Consider the following 25,797-nt stretch of genomic DNA (forward strand, 5'->3'; position numbering starts at 1 on the left):
TTATTGAATGACTTTAGCGCTGAAGGTTTGCTTTTCTGCTGAAGGATATTAATGATTAAGAGCAAAGAGGCACTTTGAGGGTTCACACTGTCTCAGGCTGCAATAGCCAACACACAAAGTGAGGGACATACTACACATGTAGGCTCTTAAAACACTGCATTTGCTACCACTTGTGGTAAACTTGCATGCAAGAGAGAAGAAAGGACAATTGTCCTTTGGTGGATGGATACAAGGAAAACAGCCCCACGCTGTCAATCGTACTGTAACAGTTGTGAAGATGCTTTCTAAAGTTGTGTTTATGCTCCAGAGGTTCCCTTCTGCAAGGACTACTGCCCACATGGAGAAGGTCCCAACATGGAGCTCGTGGGGTCCCTGTCTATGATGGAGGAGCCCTGGGGGACAAGCAAGGGTAGATGAGTAGCGAAGAGATTGTGGCACCATTGGGCAAGCTCAGTGACCTGGTTACTTATGGGGTCAGTGGGAGGAAGGGTTGGAGAACCAGGCCTGAAGGAGCCCTTTCTGCTCGGCCGCTGCCTGCCTCCTCTCCCAGCTGGGACAGGCCCTGCCTCCCTGAGTAACACGGTTTGAAAGCAGCGCTGTGGAAGGTATGGTGCCTCATGCCATGACCAGGAACCAGAGGTTACAGGGTTGACAGCATTTCAGGATAGTGCTCTGAACCACTGGCAGCATCAGATCGGAGCTAAGCCCAGTCTGGTCCTGGCAGACATTTGGAAACAAGAAATCATGTGCGCTCAGCCAGGCTCATCATGAACACCACTAGATATTTCAAATGTGATGATTTCCTGCTTCTGAAATGTCACTTAGATGCCAGGAAACTGCTCTGTGAGAGAATGGGTGCTTGAAGGTATTGAAAGACAATTTTGTGTGCTGAAGTGCTGGTCATTCATCTGCTGAAAGTGAGGTTCTTCGGGGAGCACCCTAAAACTAAATCATCTTAAAAATAACAAATTCTCAATGCAAGAAAAAAAAAACAGACCAATTTTTTGTGAAAGATCTGGGATAAAACAGACTCAAAAAACTACCTGTGTATTTATTTCATTTCATTTATTTCATTTATTTCATAGTCTTCTTTCATCCTGACTCTATGCCGGGATGAGTCCCAAGCCTGCATTTTTCTTTCTTCCCCATTGTGGTTTCTGCAGTGCAGCTGTGGGATGCTGGAGCTGGACAAAGGAGCAGAGGCTGAGGATATTGATACAGACCCGAATTTAGCTTCTATTCTAATGCAGCATTTCTTTCCTCAATAAAACAAACAAACACAAATAAATAAATAAATAAACAAACAACAAGAACAACAACAACAATAATAATAATAATAATAAAAAGGATGCAAATAATACTAAATAATAGAGATTAAAAAAAAAAAAGCAAACTTATTTGCTCTTATCCTACAGTTCTTTTATCCAGCTTTTCTGAAAGGACCTTCATATTCCATCATTTTCCAATGGTAGATATGCTTGTGTTGCCTTTTATTTTATTACCCAAGGGGCTGTAGTGTAAAATGCAATTTTCCTACTTGGATTCCAACCATACCTGCCATGCATAATAAAAAACATGCATTCATTTCAAAAAAAATAAATCATTTTCCTTTCGGAGGCATATTGTTATAGATGGCTGAATCTGCAGTGTTTCTGATTAGCCTAAAATGAAAAGGAAAGGGAAAGAAAGAAAAATTTTCTCCCTCTGGATGTCTGCTCACAGTGTTACACCAGCTTCTGGGAAGGAGGATTGCCTGTTTCTTTATGTAGGGTATTGCTTGTTATCCATGTGTATCCCACAATTAAGCGTGAGACAATCGCTCCAGTGTCTGAAGGCCCAGGGGGAACGTACGCACGCAGATGCGTTCTGCTCTGCTAATGTGCTGGCCAGCAGCATCCTGCAGCTGCTCGCAGCCTTCCCCCCTCCTTGCTGGCTGATTCCAAGGGCCGGCGCTGCTCGGTGGGCTCAGCAGGGACAAAGGCACAAACCCAGTGCCGGAACCCCTTTCTAAGCAGGGAGACGACAGGGATGCCGGTCTCATTTGGCACCCATGGGAACAGAGCCGTCCTACCACGCTCACATTGGAGCGGTATGATTCTGATTGATGCTTAATGCCTTAATTTCCATGCAGGTCAATGGGATCTGGGCTTGCCCAGCACCCTGGAGGAGTAGGTACTGATTACCAAGCAGGCAGTGGAGCAGCAAAAAGCACTGAACACAGGAAAGCCAGCTGTGATGCCATCCAGAAAATGAAGACGCTGTCATGATAGCTCACAGGAAATCATTAGCCACCGTGTTTTATAAAATAATGGCAGTGTATACTGGTCCCTGCAGTTCGTGCTTGCTTCTCCACTAAATATAACACAGGTTCATAACAGGTAAGGCGAATATTCCAGCACCTCTGAAATCTTCATTAACAATGGATACTCTGTAGATTCTCTGTCCTTGGCTTGCCTATCTCTGGGCACACAGCCAGCCTGAGAGCCTAGAAAATCAGTAGAGTCCGTATGAAGATATTTGTGACTAAAGGCCAAGAAGAGATCCCGTATACATCTGCAATATCTGCTTAAGGCTGCCATTCCTTCTCCCAGATCTTAATCCAAACCTCACTGAAGCCAAGTAAATGACGGCTTTGGCTTTCCCTGGGATTCAGATATGTCCCTAAGCCATCTGACTGCATAAAGCCCCTACTATTGCAAAGGTTCCAGGGAAGGGCTCACATTACTTATCATATCTGCTAGGTTTTCATATGGCTGGGGTGCTTCGGGGATAACATATCAGCAAATGCTCATTTTGAACATGCTTGCTATTCTTCCTCTGTGTCAGAGTTGTAACATGAAGTGAGGTTAGCTGTGTCTGTTTAACTAGAGTCAAAATAGAACCACAGCATGTAACAAACATAAATTTGCAGAAGGTGGGAGTTGTGTGTGATTCGGCAAGAAAAATACCTCCTGGGACTCCTACTGTCTTATCAAGTGATCTTAACGTTATAGTGGCACTGTTAATTTTGGATACCATGCTTCTTTTGACTGAATAAATAGCTCAGTAAATAAGCACAGAATTTCATTAGTCATTCATTCAGATCTACAGTTTAATTCAGTATATAAAGTCAGATTTGATTTTTCTTCCATCCTGTAGGGGAAGAAAACATTTGAGCAAAATGTGTTCAAGTATTCCACTAAAATTCTCCCAAAATTATTCAATCAGAATCCAGACTTCTGGATACATTTACACCTAATGCCCACATATAAAGCTCCAACACAAGCTGTACAAGATGATTAACCTCATGTTAAACAAACAAACAAACAAATAAATAAATAAATAAATAAAAAATCAAACCAAACAAACAAAAACACCAACTAGGAAACTTGACTATCATTGTCTTTTCCTCTTGCCATCTGTTCCTTCTGTTCCTGATTGCCTTTGTTAGAACATCTATAGGACTACAAGTGCATTTTGTAGCCATCCTACCAGTGATAAGATTTGTATTTACAGTAAAGAAAGCAGTAGCAGACCTCACAGGAGTGACCTTCATTCACAGCTACTGCTCACAGAGGCTTTTCTGAATGTGATCTGTCACCTACCACCTCATCTGCAGAGCTCTGGGAAGGAAGAGCATCGACTAAGCTGTAGCTCATTTATCCCCGTGTTCTCTCATCCTTCAAAGGAAGGTGCCACAAAGCAGAGGGAATGAGGGAACCCTTTCATCAACTCATCAACTTTTCTCAGTCTTTCTCTGCCTCTGTCAGCAGCTTAATGTTAAAACTTACGCATATAACGGAAGAATATTTAGTTGGGTTACTTGGCATTTGAATTAGCAGGGTTACCTTCACAGTACCAAATCAGACATTTCCAGGGTGATATATTAAAATTCTTATGAGAACACAGGCAGAAGCACTAATAGTGTGTACATCATTAACTTCAAGCTGATAAAACATTAACTGCTTAATTCCTGCCAAAAAACACTAGATATGTCTTCCAGCACTATGTTAATGTTTGAAGATCACCCATCAGGAACTGACAGTAGTTTAAGTTTGGTTAAATTGTTTCAGCATTTGTGCAGTTTGGAGTACTTACTGGGCATATATAAAGAAGCAAACCATTCAAACAAAATGGAAGGTTTCAGAAATTGTATTAGCTTGTATTTTCCTTGGTTATTAGAATTTATGGCTTTTTAGCTCAAACATTTTCAGACCCTCTAATCTATCGAGTTTCAGAAAGTCCAAGGAAGGGGAACAATGCAAGAAGGCATGGGCTGGAGTGCCTGGGAAGAATTTTGACAAGAAAAGTTGGGGTATGGTAAAGAAGGTGTGCAATCCCACAGAGTTTTCCATATTTTTTTTATGGTTTAACTTTAATAAATGTTCCCTTATGGCCCACTGGATGGCTCTGTGATCATTTAGTCACAGAGCAAGGCTGGATGGAGCCAGTGTAAATAGTGTAAATCAGGAATAATTTTGCTTTTGTCAGTAGAACTGCAGAGATGTCAAATTTATCTGTGTAGGACCAGAATTAGCCTCTTGAGCACACTTTTAGTGTCCTTGTACTCATCTATTGGTCAAAGTCAGTGGCACTTCCCCAGGCAATTCAGAGTGTTGAAGGGTCAAGATTTTTCCTTGCTTTTATTTGGGATTTTATTCTCTTAAACAGATCAGGAGAGGAGGAAGATAGGGAGTACAGCTCTTTCAAACTTTGTCTTCTGGAAACAGACAGAGCTAAAGGCTTGAGATTTTAGGTCCACATCATTTGGAGGTAAAAAATATCAACCTATTATCTTTTGGCAACTGTTACTGCAGAGCTAAAAATTACCCTGCTACTTCTAGGAACAGGGAGAACAAAAAGAAATCAGTGACATTCTCCCCAGCTGTTGACAATTGGACGTTAAGTAGAATCCTGAGGCTTAGAGAACTTGGCTTTGTTGAAAACATCCAGTGAAACAGAGAGAGGTATAAGACATTTCATCGTGACAACATGAGAGCTTCTTGTGACAACTTCATCAAAAAGTCTTAAAAGGAGGAAAAATATTCATGTACAGATAATTTTATAAAAGTCACATAGATCTCAAGAAAAATCAACCAAGAATCATCTTTTTCCATATTCATTGCTATGATCTTTTTAGCCACAGGACGAAAAGCAGTATCTTGGCTAGGTTTCATGCATAAAACTTTTGAGCCAGATTCTGTGGCACCTGTTAGCTGTCATTTTTTCTTCAGGATAGTTCCATAATATGACCTTATACTGGGAGAAGTCTATTTTACCTTTATAAACTAGGAAATCCCGAGGGAAAAAATAATAATAATAATCTTCTTCGTTCTTTATAAATCTTTGAATAGTTTACCTGTATATATAATCCGTCCTTTCAATATTTATTGGAATTTGTGATCTGGGACAAATTCAATAGCCCTTTAATTCCCTTTCTGAGAATAAAGATACTACTTGATGAGGAAAATTCTGCCTGCCTGAAGATGTATTCATACAGGCATGCACCTTGTGTGCCACCAGGTCCCAAAACAGTAGTGGCTGAACTGAGGTGGGGAATTAAATTGGAGCACTTTGGGGAAATGTGTTCATTACTTTTTCCTCCTCATGCACAGCATGGGAATGACTGGTGAGGTAACACACGCCACAGCCTGCACAGGCTGAGTAAAGCAAAGCTAACATTTACCTCATGGATATCCTCAAATCAACAACGGCACATTTATCAGGGGGCATCCAGAAAAAGTTTTATTAATCACTCAACCAAACCTCCATCCACGCTGCCTGGATTTCCTAGACAGGCTTAAAAGGGAGGATGAAAGGGGGAAAAGTGTTAAATCCCGCAGTCAAGGGCCAGCAGTAAGGCAGTGCTTTGCCATTAACCTCACTGAGCACTGTGCCAGGACATCCCTTGACTGCATTCCCAGAGGATAACTAATGCTGGGAGGACCCAGGGGGCATCTGCTCTGACTCCTGGCTACAGCCACTCATGGGGGGATGCACCAGGCACCCACCCACCCATGGCACCCATCAGGTCCCCAGCCAGATGCCAGGGGCCAGGACACCAAGGAAGTCCCCATATCTGGGTTAATCACCAAATGCAGCTGTGCTACCAGCTCTTTGGTGTGCCCGTGGGAGACACAGTGCCCCCCAGGCTGCTCTGACTTCAGGGGAGCTCCCTGCCCGCCCAGGGAAATGGGGACCTCTGGAGGTGGGCAAGAAACTGCCACCAAGACTGCACAGCAAAACACAGGTGAATTCTCCAGTGTTCTGGTTGTCAAATAACAAAAATTAAAATATGCATATATATACCTAGATTTGCAAATATACTATCCATATATCTAAAGCTATGACCATAGATCTGTATTCTACCTCTGTATCTCACCCATCCACATCTGCATACACATACCTCTTGGGTTTAGGCTTAAAGAGTTTAAATTGCACCTAAAGGACAAGGTAGGTACCTTGTTGCTTTTCAGATGCTGACACCCAGTTCCTTGCATCAGGAATTTCACCAAGTAACTGCTTCTATTCCTGACATCAAATTTAGTTTGTGTTTGCCTGTATTCAGTAAGGCTCTGATGGGCAATTGTACTTGCCCCACCGAGTAATATACACAGTTCAGTTCAAGCATGTAATTAATGGCTGCTGCTTAAAAGCTGTATTTCATTTGATTTATAGCACATGACATTCTTTTTCAGCCCCACTTGTTAATTGGCCCTATTAGTAGCCCTTTCTTCCTTCATCTCTTTCTTTAGCTACGTACAAGGGTTTCCTGACTTTGGGGGGCAAAGGGACAAAGCGAAGGCCTTGCAAAATTAGCTGCAGGTTAATTGTCTGCTTGTCTTGATTAGCAGGGTCACAGTTCTGCTGGCAGCCTCAGTTGCTGCCGTGCTGCCAGGGTGGCGTTCATTTCAGTGCAGGGCTGTGGCACGTTGCTGCTGGGGGTGATGCAAGGGAGAGGCAAAGAGAAGAAGCCTGGGGCTCTGGGGCAGAAAGTGCTGGTGGGTTATCCCTCGCTGGCTCCGATCCGCCCTGCTGCAGCTCCCCTGGCACCTCACCTGAGTGGTGGATACATCCCAGCTGCTTGCAGGGCCACACAGCCTGAGAAATATCCTCTAGCCGCAGCAAAGATCAAGCTGGAATGGAAAAGCAGAAATAAATATTTGGGAGAGCCCTTCGTCTGCACTTCTGAGTCAGACCTTTCCCCCCTCTTCTCTGCCAGGTGTCTATCACCAGCCTCCTGCAAGCCCCAGGCCCTCGTCCTCCTCAGGAAGCAACAAAAACAGTGCTTGGGAGGAAAATGGGTCTTCTGCCAGGTGAAACTCTAAAGCCTGAATTTGAATAGACTCACCCTGCTTGCAAGTGGCTGGGCAATGCTCAGAGGCTGCCTAATTGTCACAGATAGATCAGAAAACCTCTTTGAAAACCGTGTCAGCCCCATTTAATTATTTTGCTTCACACTCCAGTGCCTTTAACACAACAGCGCCTGCAAGGTGCTCTCCGTGCCCGTGGCTGCCTGGGAGAGGAGCAGTTGATTTGAAGGCTGAAGGGGAACTAAAAGCAAAGATTCATTGCGGTTTCCAAGGAAAGTAAAATGAAATGAAACGAGAACTAAAAACAATTGCCCTAGTAATCAGGCTCATGATTAAGGAAATGGACCAGAGAGAGAGCAGAAGATGCAACATAAATCTTCAGGATGGGCTCTCCACACATAGCTCCATGATGTCTGGCTGCTCACCACCTTGGAAAAGTTTCACTATTAGGATGCTAGGAAATGTTGTGGTGCCACCTGGGCCCAACCAAAACTGGCTGGTTCCTCAGCAGATGGAAGCAATGCCTCTGTGTCCTGGTGATGGGAAATCAGGACCTTCTGAAATACTCGCCCAGAGCCAGCATAGAGCCTCGTTGTGCAGAGTTCATTGAGAGCCCAGGCAGTATGAAGAAGCCTTAGAAACTGTAGAAACAGAACATCTGAAAAGCCTTTCCTAAGGCCACATCCATCGCTGCTCTGCTGGGAGAAATGATGTTGAGCAGTTTGCCAAAGAAGTGTGTCAAAGTGTAACCGCTGGCGGGGCACATCAGGACGGTGTTGGCCTGTCGGGGATGTAGCCTGATGTTTGTACAGCTCAGCAGAGAAATATCTTCTTGGTTTTCACTGGTATTTTTTGATATGTAAGCAAGTACTGAAGTTTAAATATATATATATATATTAAAAAAAATGCTAATGTAATCCATCTTAAGTGACTAATTATACTGTTCAATTCCCCTTCTTTGCCATTAATACCTTGTCACATTTCTTCCTCTTCTTTTTAAGTATTTTTTTTAAATAAACATTTTCAATAAAATCACACTGGTGTTTCTGCAATGGATATTGGCATAGATATGTTGATATACTGGGTCTTATTTTCATTTTCTCCAGAGCTCTCCTGAGCAGCATGTAGTTCATCCCAGAGGTAGACTAACAACAAAGTGGATTTTTCATGTAAGTAAATAATGTTCTTGATTTTTTCAGGGTTGTAAAGCGTCACGCATGGTCATGTATTAGAGATACAAGCAGTAAAGGAAGTAGCACTCAAACCCCCCAAACCTGTAAAATAATATTAGCTATGATCAACATTAATTTTACCAGCAGTTATGTTTTCCAAATTCTGTTCTCCATCTTCTAATAACATTCTCAAATTATATGGCACAATACTCAAATTGCTACTTACAGGAACAATAAAATGTAATACACTAACATCGAAATCTAGCAATTACTCCTGTTGCTACAACACAATAAATATATGAAAAAAGAAGCAGGTATGTGTCTACTCTATGGCTGTCTCTGTACAAATCAATCTATCTGCTATCTGAATTTTTTTTTTTTTTTCACAAGAGAAAGGGAATAAAGCTTGGTCCCTATACGGTAAAGTTGACTCAAATGCCACAGACACCTATTCTAGACTTTCTCCTTTATAAGCACTGCTTTCCTCTTGAAAATTGTTGTAAATTAGGTATGATTTTTAACAAAAAAAAAAAAAAAAGGAAGAACATTAGATAGGATCATTGGAAAAGGATGATTTTTCATTAGTATTTTATATTTTCTTTAACCTAATTGTATTTGCAATTTCTCTATCACATTTTAACATCACAGATTTCCACAATTAGCATCTTACAAGATTCTTCTCTTTTTATATGTGATTTTTCATAAAAAACTTTCATCTTAACACAGGCAAAATAAGAGTTTTAGCTGTTACTTGTAGCTAATGTTTATGATTTATGTTGATGTAACATAACTATTATACATTATAATAATCAGTTAATAAGCTTATTACTTTTAGTTCCTAGCTCAGGGAGACCATAAATGTTACTGTAATGTTGAATCAAATATAATGCTGCACTTTAAAGAGTGACCTCCCTTACTGATGAGCTCATTTATTGTCTTGTCCACTGAAAGTGAAAAGTAAAAAAGCAAAGGGGAAAGACTTCCAGCTGTAATAGCAATGAAATAATTGCAGGAAGGGGGCTGACGGTTGTGAAGGAGGGACAGTATGATTTCGTGGATCTAGTGAGATCCTACTCTGCTCAGGAAAAGTCTTTTTATGGCCAAAATTTTGCTTCAGTATTTGGAAACATTATTTATTTATTTATTTATTTGGGGAATATAGCTAATCAAGGTGGGAGGAGGTAGGGTTAGCAGTTTTGCAGAGGGAGGGAGAGAGGCTGGTGGTGGTGTCCTGGATGTGCAGGTGTCCTGGATGTGCCCAGCAGATGTTGCTTTGGGTGGGTTTACTCAGGACATAACAGCTGAGAGTAAAAAAAGCTTTAATACCTGCCTGAAAACTCTGCTGTGTTCCTAGAGTAGCTCTACAGAAGAGGTTTTTAATCTTATACTAACTCTGGACTGACTCAAGTTAAAAAATAAATGCATTAGTGCTCAGAAATGGAAAAGGCGAATATTGAGAAAGACCGGATGATATCTGGAAAATACACATCCCCCTCTTCCATCTGTCGTCGTGGGCACCCTCCAGAGAGCACCCGCAGCCCAGCTTTGTGACAACTGTGGCGCGGCCACACAGAGGTTGCCATTTGGGATGCAGCCTCGTCCTGCCCCTTCAATAGATGTGTGGCCGCCACAGAAAGCAGCACGCGGCTGTAATTCAATAGGAACTTGGCAGGGCCTCCTCGCTCGCTGCTCCTGGCAAAAGATGAGAATACTCCCAGGCATTTCTGTATTTTCTGTGCCACTTGGGTCCACAATGTTTACGGCCAGCCCCGAGAAATTCTTGGCAGCTACAGAGGGCAGATCCTGAGCTGAGAGATGTGCACATGTCCAAAAGCAACTGTGTCTGAGCCCTCGCCTTGCCAGGGACTGTGCTGTCAGCACATGCGTGTGTGTGTGTGTGTGCATGTGTGTGTACGAGAGGCTGGGGAAAGAAAAAAAAAAGCAAAGAGAAAAAAGAAAATCCAGTCTGTACTATCACTTCTCAGGCATGATTTAGTTGGTGGTATGTGAAAAATCATTGGATTTCTGCTTTGCAGAGAAAATTGTCGTTGGTGCCAGCTTATCACATACCTCTGTGGGAAATTCACATCAGACGTAGGAGTGGTATGAATAAAAAAGGCTACTGGCTATTTTCACATCTTTCCCCACCCCTCCGCCCCTCCTCTGTGCATTTTTCTGCAGTTTTAGATTCCAGCTGCCTCTAGATCTTTTATATGAGTTGTGTCTTATTTGGAGTTTATTTATCCAGAAGATGCCTTCACATTCCCAAAGGTCTGAACTCCATTGACTGCAATTTCTGCTGTGTGGGTTGGTTGTTAACATGGCTTTAGAAAATACACAAAAATATCTGCAGCTTGGCAAGAAGCAAAGGAGATGAAAAACAACTGTATGAGAGGAAGAAAGGCCAAAGTGCTGGACAATATTCTGAAAAACAGTCTTTTGTTAATAAACACATTGTTTTCCAAGAGTGTCAGACCTTGGGATATGCACACTGTGGGAAATCTTTCTCCTAACACCAAGGAACCTATCAAAAGCACTGCGATGCTTTGCCACGTGGACTGAAAACATCCACCCTAGGATCATTTCAGGGCCAAATCCTTTCCCTGTAAGTCAATAAGCACACAGAACTTGTGAGGATATTTTGCTAGGCTGAGAGCAGCTCTTGGATGGGCTTGCAAGAATGCTGGTCACATTGTTATCCATGTGTTCAGAGGAACATTTATTATATGCCCGTCTTATGGGAAATTTATTTAAACAAGAAGATAAAATGCTGCAGGAAAAGGTTTTTTTTTCAGTTAAAAAACAAAACAAAACAAAACAAAAAAGCACCATGACATAGCAGAGGACAGAATTCACTTTTATCTGAGCTTAAAAGAATCATTGCTTCAACTGAAGCAAGTGATAATAGATTAAATGCAAAATTCTCTATATTGAACACTTTTCTTTCCTACACCTCTTCTGAATTTCTTTCTGTAGTGTGCTGATGGCTATCAAGAGCTTCACACAGATATGTAAAGTGGGATGCTTTCTCCCTTTCTAGCAGGCTTTGGAGTTATCTCGCACACACCCATCACTCCTGCTGGAATGACATCAGTAGTGCAAATACAGGCTTGCAGCATCACGGGACCAAAGAGATGATAGAGGAGAGCTGATTACCTGGGAGAAACTTTCTGTTACAAACAAAGAAAAACAAAGTCACTGGTGCTATAGCATTTAATGCTTGAGATGTGGTGCTAGTCGGGAAATAAAAAAGAGGTTTTTGACTACAATCCCAGTTCTACATTTCCCAGTTGTCACAGCCTCAACAGCAAAGCCTTTAATGATTCATAGGTACCACAATTAAAAACAATTCAGTGTGTCAGCACCTATACAGGCAGTCTCTCCTTGCACAGTGGGATATTCTTTCTACACTGTCAAGAAAGTGCCAAAGAGCTAAAGCAATTGGGTTCCATAAATCCTAGCATAATAAAGACAGTTTCAAACTGGCAGCTGAATCTCCCAAGTGACAGCTCTATGGTCATTATAATGTGGCTGTTGTGGAATATTCTCTATTTTAAAGAAGCTCCCTGTGACTACCTATGCTGAGAAGAGATGCACTTACTATTTGCACTACGAAAATAGCCTGGCTCCATCCTCTTCGCACCCTCCCTTCAGGTACTTATACACACTGATAACTGTTAGCCTTACTCCCACCTCTGCAGGGGCAACGGAGCTAAGAGCAGCCCAAGCTGCTGTAGTAGGGCAGCAGGTAGTTACAGGGCAGGCATCAAATACAAAATGTAATTGCGGTGCATGACAATGGTTGCTCAACTGTTTTTAATATACAAGCCATTCCTTTTTACAGGAGAATAAATGCAGCAGACAGTACAAGCAGGTTTGGAAAGAGATTGAAAAATATAGCCTTGAGACTTTTAGGGAAAGATTCATGGGGTTTCAACAGCGTAGAGAGATAATGCAAACAGCCCAGAGGTCTGAGTTATGGCCAAAATTAAATGAACATGATGTTGCTTGTCTAGCCCCATGGGGAGAATTGTCCACACGGGAGAACCAGCCTGGCCCCATCCAAAGTGGGTCAGAGCCGGCGTGAGCAGGGGATGTTCCTGGCGCCCCAGGCAGGGCAGCAGTCAGCACAGGTGGACATGGTGGACATGCCGTCTTCGACGTGTGCGTTGGGCATGATGGACTGGGGGTTGAGCCGTGTTTTCTGTCCACATCTTCCCTTTTGCAGCATAATTGTGGTCACTGCTGCCTGTGGATGCTGTCTGTCAATGTAATAACGAGGGCTGCCAGGATGGCAGCAGGTCCACCCCCTATCGCTGGACCATGCTGTGCAGATCTGAGCTCATACAACATTCCAGGAAAGAAAGGAAAGACATTTTTTCCCCTCACATCCACCCCATCCTTTTTTTCAAAGGATGAGGTTTTGATTTTGATTTACTGTAGAGCTGAACAGTGCAGTCAGTAATAGATGGGAAAAGAAATTGCAGCAGTATTTCTTTAATAGTTTGTGAGGTGTGGATGACCTCTTTCTTACTTTTCTCTGTCAAATAATGATACTATGCTGCAACTTTTTTTTTCACATTAAAATTTTCTACTGACTGTTGTCATATTTCATAACATTTCCTCAGAAAGACTTTTTTCAGTGTGCTTTCTGCAAACTTGCATATGTAATCCCTGTTGACTGGAAAACAAAAGCAAATATCGTTAAACCCACATCGATTTCTTTTTCAGTCTCTCCCTCTCCTATCTCAGACAAGATATCAACAAGTACAAAGTGTTCTTATCTCCTCTATATCGAGATGTTTTTTCACTAAAATATATCCAAAATATGTGCTAGATTCAAAACTCTCAAAGAAGAGACAGTCAAGGTAGATTGCAATTACAAATAGGCTTGCTGGAGGAAAGGAAACACTTCTTGTTGAGAATGGGGGATGCCCCACCTGATGCTCTGGGGACCGGTTTGTGTGGCAGAGGTGGTGGTGTCGTGCCACCCACACACCGCTGTCCTCAGCTGGGGACACCACGCTGGACACCTGCGCCACATGCCAGCGATGTCTTCCCCTGTCCTAAGCTGGGGATGTCTCACCCAGGCTGCCCATGCTGTCCCCAGCCCTTGCAGCACTGATCACCCGCAGATCGCACCGACGTACTCTTAGAGACTTTGGTCTTGGCATCAAGGTCTCTGTGGACCAGGCAGTCATGGACAGGGCAGCTCACATTGGTTTTTGGCAGGTCTCTGTCCAAAGAAATAGAGCATCTTACATGGGCTGGTTGGATACAGGAATTAATCATTAATAAAGAAAAAAATCAGTAAAACATAGAAATATCTTCCATTTTTTACATATAAAGCCATCTGCACTATACCTTGAAAACCTGTCAAGCAGGAAACACCAAATCCATCACATTTGAATGAGCAGCATTAAGAGACCAAACCAGCTCCTCTGCTCTCTGTTAGTAAGAAAAGTGCATGAATACTTTCTTTTCTGCTTCTAAACCACCCACCCATCACAATTTCTTTTACATCTAAAAACCAATAATCACATAATTCCTTACAGCTTGTTCCCACATTACAGACATAATGGTCCAGAACCATACAGAGGAGTAATAATTTAATTTCAGCACTCAGCTTCTGCACACGAGCAATGCAGAGAGCAGCGATCACTGCATTGCAGTTTAGGACTGTGCACCACCATCCCACATGCGGAGCAGCACCTCCGGTACTTGTGGTGTTGCCTGGCTATTGCAATCCCCTTGCACCATGAAGTAACATGTCTGGAGATCACTGAAAACATTCAGTAGTGGATGAGCACGACTGTGCAACAGTATTATTAACCGCAGTGCAGTTTCAGCTGAAACCGTGTTTATCAGCTCTGGCGTAGCCGAGAGCAGGATGGAGCAGAGCAGAGAGCAGCTCCTCGTGCCACAGCCATATCTCTGATACCGACAGGGGTTGGTCAGAGCAGATAACATGCTTGGAGCAAACACCCTACCATAAGATGTATTTGCAGTGTTGTGCAGGGAGAACAAAAGGGTGGAAATGTTTTGTCTGGGCTCCAGAGCTGGCCCTTCCTCCTCACCCTCCCAAGCATGCAGTTCAGAGCCTGGCGGTGATGATCTACACCTGGCCAGAGGCAGTCACCTCTGTTAATGTATCTCACGCACTGCCAGCTTCAAGCCAAGTGCACACAACACGCTCGGGCTTACACAGCAGTAGGGATTGTGACCAAGTGTAAGCCACATTTCGAAGTTTGAAAAAAACCTGCAAGTAAAAGGGTCAAATTTAAAGAAACGTTAATTTGTAACTTCTGCACAATTCTGTTGTTTTCCACTGACTGTGGCACATGGCTGGCTGACTTCACCCCCACTGAAGCAAATGCATGGTGAACATCAAAGGTCTGACAGGGAACGTCCAAACACTTGGGAACAAAAGTGCTTGGTCCTGGGGAGAAGCAAAAGCTATGGAGGAAGTATCCTATGTAGTTGCATGAGACTTGAGGCAGCAATAATTCAGGATGAACACAGCTGCAGGTAATATTACACAGCATAGAGGTAGGAGTCGGTGTTCTTAAAGTGCTCTGGTGTCAGCACTTCAGATTTGGGGCATTTCTATGAAAGATATTCCAAAGGGAATTTGCACTGAATAACAGAGACCACTGTCATTGAGCTTAGAGAAAAATAGGCACAGAGAGAAACCTAAGTGTTTCAGTGTCAGAGTAGTGGGTTCCACCTAGGAACCATGTTGGGGGGACCATATGTGACCAAAGGGCCAGAAAAGGCATGCCGAGTTACACAAAACAAAAGCAAATTCTGTTTTCTACCAGAAAGGTGGGCAAATAAGGGGAAAACTGATCAAATAAGGTCCTGTATCAGACCTCTGGAGTACAAGAAAAAGGCAAAATCTTATTGTGATTGCACAGGCATGTTTTACACATCAAGCCTTTAGTCCATGGTTTATTTAAAATTCAAAGACTCATAAGTGATAAAAAAGAGCAACACTAAATGATATGTGTGTGTGTGCACGCGTGTGTAAAAACACATACGCATGCAAAGACACTTTACTTACAGATACTGCTTTCTTAGGGAAAGCTCCCTTAAGAACCGTCTGTTGCCTGAACTCTGCATGTGCTCTGGCTGAGATCTCATCAGTGGCAATAAATCCATCTCATACAGATCTAATCTTGTCACTGAAGAAAGGATTATGCTAACTGATGACACTCAGGCTAGCATCTAGTTCCAAGCGGTCAGCTAGTTTGTTTTATCCATTAAATCTGTGGTTCACTAGAAAAACAGTTTTCAAGTGCACATTTTCCATGCAGCAGAGATAATTCAACATCTTTTGTTCTGAAGTATTCCAGAACATTTCACAGACTGTTTAAGCTATGTGCATTAAATTTTGCTGTTACATTGCTGCAAATCCACAGTTACTCTATTGATTTCAGTAAAATTAGATGTCTGGAGCATGTATACATCTCTGTAGCTTTTATGTTTCTCACTTGAGAGTAACATGGTATTTTTTTACGCATAGTTTCTTTAAAGGGAATTCCAAAGCATGTCATAAATCTTTCTCATAAATGTGCATATATGGAGAACAAACTCCAAAGCCAATTGGTGCATGTGCCAGCTTTTATCCAGATTTCTTTCTGAGAAATATGCACAGAGGTTTTATTAGTAAAATGTTACAGGAACAATTCAGCCCAGCTACTTGAGGAATTTACAAAGATCACATAAAATGTATTTTGTTTCCTTCAAACACGTAAGACCCCATCCAACGCCAGATATGTCAGACTTTCCACTGACCATACTGCTACAGAAGCTGCATGAGACGTTGGCATTTGCAGCCAGACTGGCTCAGGAAACTCCACTCCTCTATATTCAGGTTGCTTTTTGCCTTCTATTTGTTCCCATCCTTACGCTTCAGCTCACGACCCCATCAGTTACAGGCAGCAACTTGTGGCTTGGGAGCAATTACGTCAGAAGGGGTTTGGCTGCTGATGCTGGCACAAGGGGGCCACGGCTGGAGTTTCAGGCTCATGAAGCAATTACTATACCCTCTGGAAAATGCAGCTAGGAAAGGTCCTATCAGAGCAGCCTTCATCTGGCAGCAGCTAAGGCTTGAGTGCGAAGGAAGGCACAGGTGAACCCAAGGCAGGCAGCAGAAGAAGGAGTTTCTTGGAAGGGAATTGCCTCCCACGGTGGATAATGTCCTGTGACACAAGAGACATTGGTACGGGGAAGGAGTCTGGCAGTCGCAGTCTCCTGACCGAGCACACCAGATGCACAACTGCCAGGAGCCTATTAAATATTGAAGAGCAAGCATTCACTAGGCAGTGGAAACACAACATATTGATTGACTCATTTTGTTGCTCCTAGGAGAAGGGCTTTGTGATATGACTTGCAAAAACAATATGCTTTTCCCTCCTGTTTACTGCAAAGGAAAGTCACAGAAGGAGACTGTAGTGCGAAAGCGGAGCCACAACAGCCACCCCATTGGCTTTGATCCAGTGTGTTGTGGTTTTACTCAGGTGGGCAGTTGAGCTCCACCACAACTGCTTTCTTACTCCCCCTCCTCAAAGGGATTGAGATAAGGACAGGGAGATCACTCAACAATTATTGTCACGGGTGAAACAGACTCAACATAGGGAGATTAATGTAATTTTTAATCTATTACTTACAGGCTAGAGAGGTGAGAAACAAAATAAACTAAAAACACCTCCTCCCCCCAAGTGGTGCAAGGGAATGGGGGAATGGGGGCTGCGGTCTCTGCTGCTCCTTCACGGTCACTCCCTGCCCCTGCTCCACATGGGGTCCCTCCCATGAGATGCCGTCCTTCCCGAACTGAGCCTGCGGGGGCTGCCCACAGGCAGCAGCTCTTCAAGAACTGCTCCAGATATGGCTCTGTACCATGGGGTCCATCCCCCAGGAGCAAACTGCTCCAGCACGGGTCCCCCACGGGCGGCAGCTCCCCCCAGACCCCCTGCTCCTGCGTGGGCTCCTCTCCACGGGCTGCAGCTCCGGCCCGGGGCCTGCTCCTGCGGGGGCTCTCCATGGGCCGCAGCCTCCTCCAGGCCACATCCACCTGCTCCACCGGGGGCTCCTCCACGGGCTGCAGCGTGGAGATCTGCTCCGTGTGGGACCCATGGGCTGCAGGGGGACAGCCTGCTCCACCAGGGGCCTCTCCACAGGCCGCAGGGGAACTGCTGCTGTGTGCCTGGAGCACCTCCTGCCCTCCTGCTGCACTGACCTTGGAGGCTGCAGGCCTAGCTCGTACTCCTTGCTCTCCCAGCTGCTGTTGTGCAGCAGGTTTGTTTGTATTTTTTCCCTTTTTTAAATCTGCTCTCCCAGAGGCACAAACATCACTTATTGGCTTGGCTCTGGCCAGCAGCGGGTTCCTTTGGAGCCGGCTGAAACTGGCCTTTATCTAACATGGGGCAGCTTCTGGAGTCTTCTCACAGAGGCCACCCCTGCAGCCCCCTGCTACCCAAACCTTGCCATGTAGACCCAATACAAAGTGATGCCCCGAGCTTCTTACAGATTGCTTTTGGCAGCTCCACAGTTATCGAGTGCTCCCTGCATGCAAACAAAAGCTTTGACATTCACTTGGGGGCTGTAAATGGCCTGCTGTTAATATCATAACTTCTGCATGGTAGACATAAGCAGAGTATACCTTTTTCTTTTTCCCCTCCATAGCACACGATAGAGACCGAGGATCTTTCACAATGGGAAACTGGGTCCCTTGATTACAGTTTATGCCCTTGGGTGTCTAAGCAACTGTTTGCTGCAGTTGGACCTTGACCTTCAGGAAGGTTCACAACCCGATGTGGGAGAAACATTTTATTCCAAACCATTCAGTTCAATCAAGGAGCTTTTCATTTGGCTAGAAATAACAGCTTTTATCACCAGCTGGTCAGTAAATGAATTATCACAAAAATATAATTACAGTATGCCAGTAACAGGTTGAAGCCATTATCAAATTTCACCACTTCAGAATAGTAATTTTTATGCAGGTGCAATAAATAATAAGCACTGTTTTACTGAACATCTTTTGGTTTTAGCAGTAGTGGAATAATTTATTTTTAACATACACCTGAATTTAACCAAAACCACACTCTAGCTTGTACTCTTTCCATTGGATGACATACATTTTCCTAAAAAAACCATACTGTAGGTTTTCATTCTTACATTTGGCTATAAGCTAAATCTTGGCAGTCAGCCTGATAGACAGTTAAAAACTTGATTCTAATCTTCTGTTCTTAAGCCTTAAAAAATGAACAGGTCTTTAATTTATTAATTTAATTTAATTTCTTTATTCATTCTTTAATTTAAAATTTGCATAATTTTCTAAGATTTCCTTGAATATTAAGAGAGAAGCTACTTCATACTATACCAGGAGAACCCTCTTTTCAAAGAGATAAAAGATGGGCCTAAAAACTAACTGCAGTGTTATCTTCTACACTTTTTGGATGGCTCCTCCAGACTATAGGACATTTAATGCCTGGGAGGTATTCATACAGCCAACATCTGCCCCTTTCTTGTTCTGTATGATTGCATGGTGTCTTCTATTTTCCTCTCATCTCTTCATTCTGTTCATTAAACATAAATAGTTTTCATTTTTTTAATTGCCAAATTCATTGTTTGAACTCTCTTTTTGGTCAGCCTGAGAACATACTTCATATATTTATTCCAATGCATAGTGAGTAGTAGTTACAATGAGTTTGGAAATGGGTACAAAAGTAGCAGTAGTGCTCACTGGAGCAATAGCAGCTCTCACCACTGCAAATCTAACCTCAAGTTCTCGAAACCAAGTTAAGAAAGACTTTCTTGTCCTTTGTGGTTTTTTTAGGGATATCATTACTTTTTTTTTTCTTCAGAATTATTGTTAAATATTATTTAGAAAACAGTTATTCACATGTATTGCATATGTTTTATTTTTGTTTTTCTTTTTTTTTTTTTTCATAAATTACACATCTTCCAAACTTCAGTTTTATAAAATGTTTCCTTTATTTTTCTGTACCTATGACCTCATGGTCAAACAGAGTAGTTTGCTACTGTTCTTTGTGTACTTAAATGATAGACTTTTCCTTTTGTGCCCAAGCCTTTGTGCTCTACCTTGCATCCTTCAAATGAAAATCAATGTTGTGCGTGTGGTTTTTCTTGTTTGTTTTTTTTGTCCATGAGTAAAAAAAATGAATAGCCTCCATGCTTGCCTTAGACCACTTTGAAAGTATAGCTCAAATCTTCCTGTTTTTCTTAAATGCCCTTTTGTTTTGTTTTTCTGAATGGATCTCAACATTTTAATGCTTTTTTGTTTGTTTGTTTTCAAGTTATATCACTGAAAGGAAAAAAAAAATAACTTCCTCACTTATCTCTGCCAAAAATACTTCTATTCTGATATGGATAAATATCCTCTGGGTTGGTGAAGTTAGTTTACTACTGATAATCATTCTCATTTTGGAGAAGGTCAGGCCTAAGACCAGGTTAACCTAGTCAGGATCAGTAGGCAAGAGGAAAGACAAGCTCGCATTTTTACTGTAGCAAAATATTCCTCACTTATTACCCAGAAGCCACCTAAGATTTCTCAACATCTTTCCCATTACCACCTCTCTAGTGACAGTATCCTTCTGATGGCTTTCACAGCCATGAAAAGCAAGCTCAGAGCTGAGACAGTAACTGGGCTCACATCATTGTGAACCCACAAGCCAAGATTTTGGGTTGCAGTGTAGTAAATGTGTGGAGAAGTAGCGACAGGCCCACCACTCCCATGGGCTTCTCTTCCCCACATATCTTCTTATATAAACTCCTCATGACATATTCAGCTTTTGCAGCACGAGAAGGTGAGCAGAACCAGGGCTGCACCCTTGGGACAAGTAGGGAAAAGGGAGCTGAAAACATTTTCTATTTTGTACCTACTGCTGGAATGCCAAAAAGGAGCTGGGGTCCTGTGAAAACTTAATCTGTTTAAGGCAACATTAACTGATTCTTTGCTATAGGTCGTGAGGATTTCCCAGTTGAGGGAGAAAAAAACAGAGCACACTGCTTCTCCCTTGCTACACCTCTTCCTTCTGGCCAGGGCCAGGGCCAAACTTCAGGCAAATGAGAAATGATTTTGTCCAGGTTAGAATGAACAGTCTCCAACAAAGCCCAAGCCTGCCAGCTGACCTGGCTCCCCTCTATTCCCTTTATGATGATCCTTGTGCTGTGGGTCAGAAACCAATTTTTCTTCAATTCTTGCTTTAAGCATTCAGCTTCTCTCTGTACAGAAATTGCCTAATGGGATCCACTGACCAGCTATTTTGGTGCACTCTTTCTTGCAAGCCAACAGCAAGGTCATAAAAAGCCTGCCCTCAGTCACGCATTTAATTGAAAGCTATGACCTGTTTACAAAGACTACTGCAACTACAATTTTAATTAACCTCTGCACTTTCTGCAACCAACAGGTCACCTATTTTATCTATGGACAGAATTAAACAGGTCTCATTCCCATCATAACCTGTCCACCCTCAACCCACACACCTATGAAAATGGCTTAGTTTTATCAGGAGGTGGCACGAGGGGCCAGTCAGACCTGGACTGCTAAAATGACTGCGGTCTAGGTATACGAGTCACAGTTTGACATAAGGGCAATGTTCAATTTCTTATCTACATCTCTTCAGATTCAGCTCTGAAATTGTAAGCCACCTGGATGAAAAACTCCTCAGCTCTAATAAAATGCACCTGATTCAGAGGCAGGAGACATAAAAAGGGTAGAAAGTGTTTGCTTCTTTCCTTCTACTCATTCCTTCAGGGATCAGATGCTGCCGCCTTCTGCTGTCTCCCAGGTCCAGTACTGTTTAATGAGACACATCAGGTACCTATTTCAGCCTCTTTATTAGCCTAGGAAAAAGCAAAAGAAAACCTCTCTCCTTTCTCACGTTTGTAGGTCCTGATTTTACATTTAAATCACTTCCAGTCTAGTCGATTTACATTACTGTGTGAAGACTGAGTGCTATATACTATTCACCATCCCTGAAACTAAAATACATGCCACTTTTGAGCCATCAAAACACAAAAAGATATCAGTGACTTTTGGGGGGACCCAGTCCAGCTCTCATTAAAATCAAGGGGAATTTTCCAGTCAATTTTGATGGGGGTTGGATCAGACCTCCCAGAGTGTAAAAATTACAATTTTCATGGTTGGATGATTCCAACATAGCAGATTTGATTCAGCTTTTGAAAATGATACAGTCCTGGACTGCAAATATGAAATTATTATGTAGATAGTCAGATAGGAGACTCTGAAACTTGAACAAAAGATCTCTTCAGACTTTTTCATGCATTTCAAGCAAAATAACTAAATAAGCCACTAAGTGCAGTATTTACTAGAGTGTTTCAGGGAAAATAACTTTTTTTGGCATAGCTAATAATGAATCCAAGTATATGACATTGCTAATTAAAAATGATCATTGCTGTTAACTGCCGTGAGCTGGATGACTTTTAGGCCTCCCTCTGAATGGATCACAAAATTTCTGCCCCAGTGGACACAAACCAGACTTATATCCTGAAGAGGGCCAGTCCATCCCTGCTCCATCACCCTCAAAGAGGACAGAGCTTGTCTCCAGAAATAACATGGTATCTTCTCCCCAGGCTTGGAAGGGGCTCCAGCTCCAGGCTGAGCTTCCCCAGGCAAATGGCTCTGCCCCATATGGGGCAAAAGAGGTGATGGGCAGGGCAGAGCAGGTGCCCAGTGTACCAGGACTGTAAATCCTTTCTTTGGTCTTCTTATTCTTCCCCCTTCTCAGGGGCACTCAGGTATTTCTCCTTTCATCTTGTCCATTTTCACAAACATGTGAGCTGTCCAAGAGGTGCTAAGGCCACCTGAGAGCACATATGGCCTTTCAGTTCAGCTGCATTCCATCAAGGTGAGAAAATAGCTATGACCCAGAAGAGGATTTGGGGGATAGGATGTGAAGGAGAACATCTAGTGGCTTGTTCCAAACCTGATTAGAATTTCTTAGCAAAAGATAAAAGTTCCTTAATCATTCTTCAGGGTTAAGAGGTTCACATTTTACTCCCATGTGCTCTGACCTTCCCTAATTGGCATGCTGTTGGTATTTCACAGCTGAAATACGAATAAGCTATTCATTATCATCATAGCCATTATTCTCCTGCAAGCCACCAGAAAGAAAAAGTTGCTTCTTTTCATAGGAGGCAAGGTCAATCTACTCTATCAGTTGACTAAACCTGAATAATGTATAAACTGTTTTTCACAGCAGGCTTTGTCAGCTGAGAAGGTGATAAGAAATGCATATCCACAAAGATGGCCGGCCAGAAAAGATAATCTACTACTTAGAAATATTTTTACTGTGATGTATTTGCTACCTCTGCTGCAGTATCATCTGAATGAGTGGGCCTTTGCAGATAGAAACCTAACTCTATTATCTCTTTACTTCAGTTCCTTCTCTTTAACAGAGTGGGAGTTATGATGCAGGATATCCCTGACACTGAAGATTGAAGAACAGGGATTTTGTAGCAGGAAATATTTCTTGTGTCTGGTGGCTGGTATCAGAAATATCTGCATTCAATGTCTACGTTTGTTGAGCCTGGGGAAGCATGTATGGAGAAGTAATAGCTTTCGTTAGGCCACCTAAAACAGCTGAAAAAATAGGTGAAGGTCTGGGCACAGGAGTCTTTCTGGAGGTTAGAAGACGAGACCCAATTTCACTGATACTTGTCTTTAGGTCTGCAGAAGTCTTTGTGTGCCAAAAAGCTTGTATGATTTCTCCAGCTGCATCAAAAAGCTTGTATGATTTCTCCAGCTGCATCACTTTACTCATGTTCTCACCTCTCCTTTCAAACCTTGCTTTAATATGCCCTTAGGGTATCACGACACAACATTACTGCTAATTATATTAACTCACCTCATATAATGAGAATTAATGAGAATTCTGCCATACTGAAGACAGGTCAATAGTACAGCAAAGCACTAAAGGCATTCTTAGCATTTCTCATCCTTTTTTTGTTCGATGTTATTTCTATTTAATTCATTAACTTCATCATAGGACATACATGGACCACAAACACATAAATCACTTTCTCATTCTTCCAGTGATAAAGTTTTGTGCTTCTGGCTCTATTCTAGGAGACGAATTCCATGTCAAATAGTTGTATCACCATTTGTCTATGTCTTTAATTTAAAAAGTAAAGTGAAAATTGTACATTTTTCAGTCATGCTTGCTTCTCCAGATGTACCCTCCATCCAGAATTTGTTAATATCTGTTTCAAAGTGTTTTGACTTAGGAGATATATCAAAATATTTCAGGTTTAATATATTAAAAGCATATTTAACATATTAAGATTTCTTTCTTCCTGTTTTCTCTGCATTGCCCTAAGACCTTAATACAAATTTAAACTTGTTGATTTTGTCAGAGATTTATTACCATAAAGCCCCGTCTACCTATGAAAGTGACTCTACCTATGAAAGTCTGCTACTACTGCATTTGCTTGTGCCCTGGTATCTCTGCAGTTATCCCTCTAGGGCTGATGAGTTTAAGGTCAGCTGAAGGTAAAGTCCTTGAAGGTCATACAACTATAAGTCTGCTTTGAGGATTTGTTTAAATCTTCCCTGAAATTCCATTGTTATCCGTGGTCTTATCCCATGGCTTATGCATGGTCTAAGTGCTACCCTAAAACCATTAGGAGTCATTTCACAAGTGCTGTGTAAATGAAAAACAACTGTAATTCCTGTCTGTATGAATGATAACAACAAATCAGAAATATACTTTAAATGCTTCAGGTCAGACTTGCTAACTCTCTGCTTAACAAGTTTCTCACAATGAGTCATTCATTTTTAGAAGAGGGAAGGCTATGTGACGTGGCAAAATGATAAAAGAAGCTTGTTTCCACAGTCTGCAGGATTTACTCATTTTAGATGATTGCCATATTTATAGCTAACTTGATGAAAAAAAAATCTGAAAGAAGCAAGATTTTTCCGGAATATTTGTGGTGGAAGAGATGGGGCAACCAGTGTGAGGTTATGGCCAAAAATAAGGTTGAACCCGTTCCTCAAGTCTTGCCTAGAAAGTTTTTACAAAAATGGTGCTGTTTTCTGTGGTGCTATTATCCATGCCTATGAAGTCTTGAATTTCTTTCAGCGACATCTAGAAATTAAGATCCTTCACTTTGTTGATAAGTCAGGTGACATTATTTAAGCAGCGAGGACAAAGAATTTACATTGGACATACTTGAAGTAAAATACTGTTATCCATCACTTTTGGTATTGAGACACTTCTTCCTAAGCATATTATTAGAAAGTTAAGATCACAATTTAATGCCATAATTTATTTTTAAGAAGTAGAGTAAAATAAATTACTATTTTTGTTCAGGTCAAAAGGAAACTGGAAAAATATTTTTGAATCTCTCTGAAAAACTTTAAGAAAAAGGTTTTTCATTTTGTCTGTAGAAGAGCAAGTTCTTCAGGCAGTTCTTGTAAGGGTGTGTATTGAGACATTTGTGGGAAACAAATGTCTCAATATAATATAATACACATATATGTAGGCTAAGCAGGATAAGACAGTCAAAAGTTACATCAGGTACTTCCAGGGTCTGAACTCATAAACATCCTGATCAAGAAACTTGTAAGTGCCCTTTTTTCCTTCACAGCTTGTATTTCTGAGGGTCTCTGCCACAGAAACCGAATGTCCTGAACAGGAGGAAGACAGAGCTGTTCTAAGAGCCTGGATGGAGTCAGAAGTTTCACATGGAAGTTTTACTTCAGAACTTGGCAACAATTTTTGATTTTCTGTTTTTCACTGAAAAAAAAAAAATCTTAGGGTTATCAGCTTTACTTCTTTGGGTAATAATATTTTAAATGAAAAAGAGTATTAGTGTGAAAATGAAAAAGCGTATTATGACCAGCTTTAATGAGATCTTCACCTACAGCACCTAAAGTACTGTTCTCTCCTAAATCTTATACCTGTTACAAGAAGAACAAGTTGCAATGCTGACTGAACAGATTTAAAAAAAAAAAAAAAAAGAGAGAGAGAGAGAACAAATGTCCTGCAACACAACAGTTCACCCATAGTAACAACAATAATAATAATAACACCAGAATGTATAAAATAGGGAACAACAAACTAAGCACATGCTCAGTGTGGAACTCTTCAGTGACAGAAATCTTCAGTGACTTGAAGTGAATCAACAGCTTTTTGAGAAGATATCAGCCTATGCAGAATGCTCCAATACACTTATTTCTATTTAGTAAATGCTTGAATGATTTCTGAACCTAGAGAAATCCAAACGTGACTACACGAGAAGTGAAGAACATGATAAGGAGAGCAGATGTTGCTGTGACCAGTGCT

At 41.9% G+C, this 25,797-nt stretch overlaps 1 long non-coding RNA gene across 1 annotated transcript; it reads left to right on the plus strand.

The window, feature by feature from the left end:
• The first annotated feature begins 21,236 nt into the window (after positions 1-21,236).
• Positions 21,237-25,369, plus strand: LOC308194785. Its single transcript, XR_013950869.1, has 2 exons — positions 21,237-21,308; positions 25,100-25,369. It is a non-coding gene; the product is annotated as an uncharacterized lncRNA (long non-coding RNA).
• The last annotated feature ends 428 nt before the right edge of the window (positions 25,370-25,797 follow it).

Source organism: Anser brachyrhynchus (genome assembly GCF_964034855.1).
Source record: "Anser brachyrhynchus genome assembly, chromosome: 4".
In the NCBI taxonomy this organism is placed as follows: Eukaryota; Metazoa; Chordata; class Aves; order Anseriformes; family Anatidae; genus Anser; species Anser brachyrhynchus.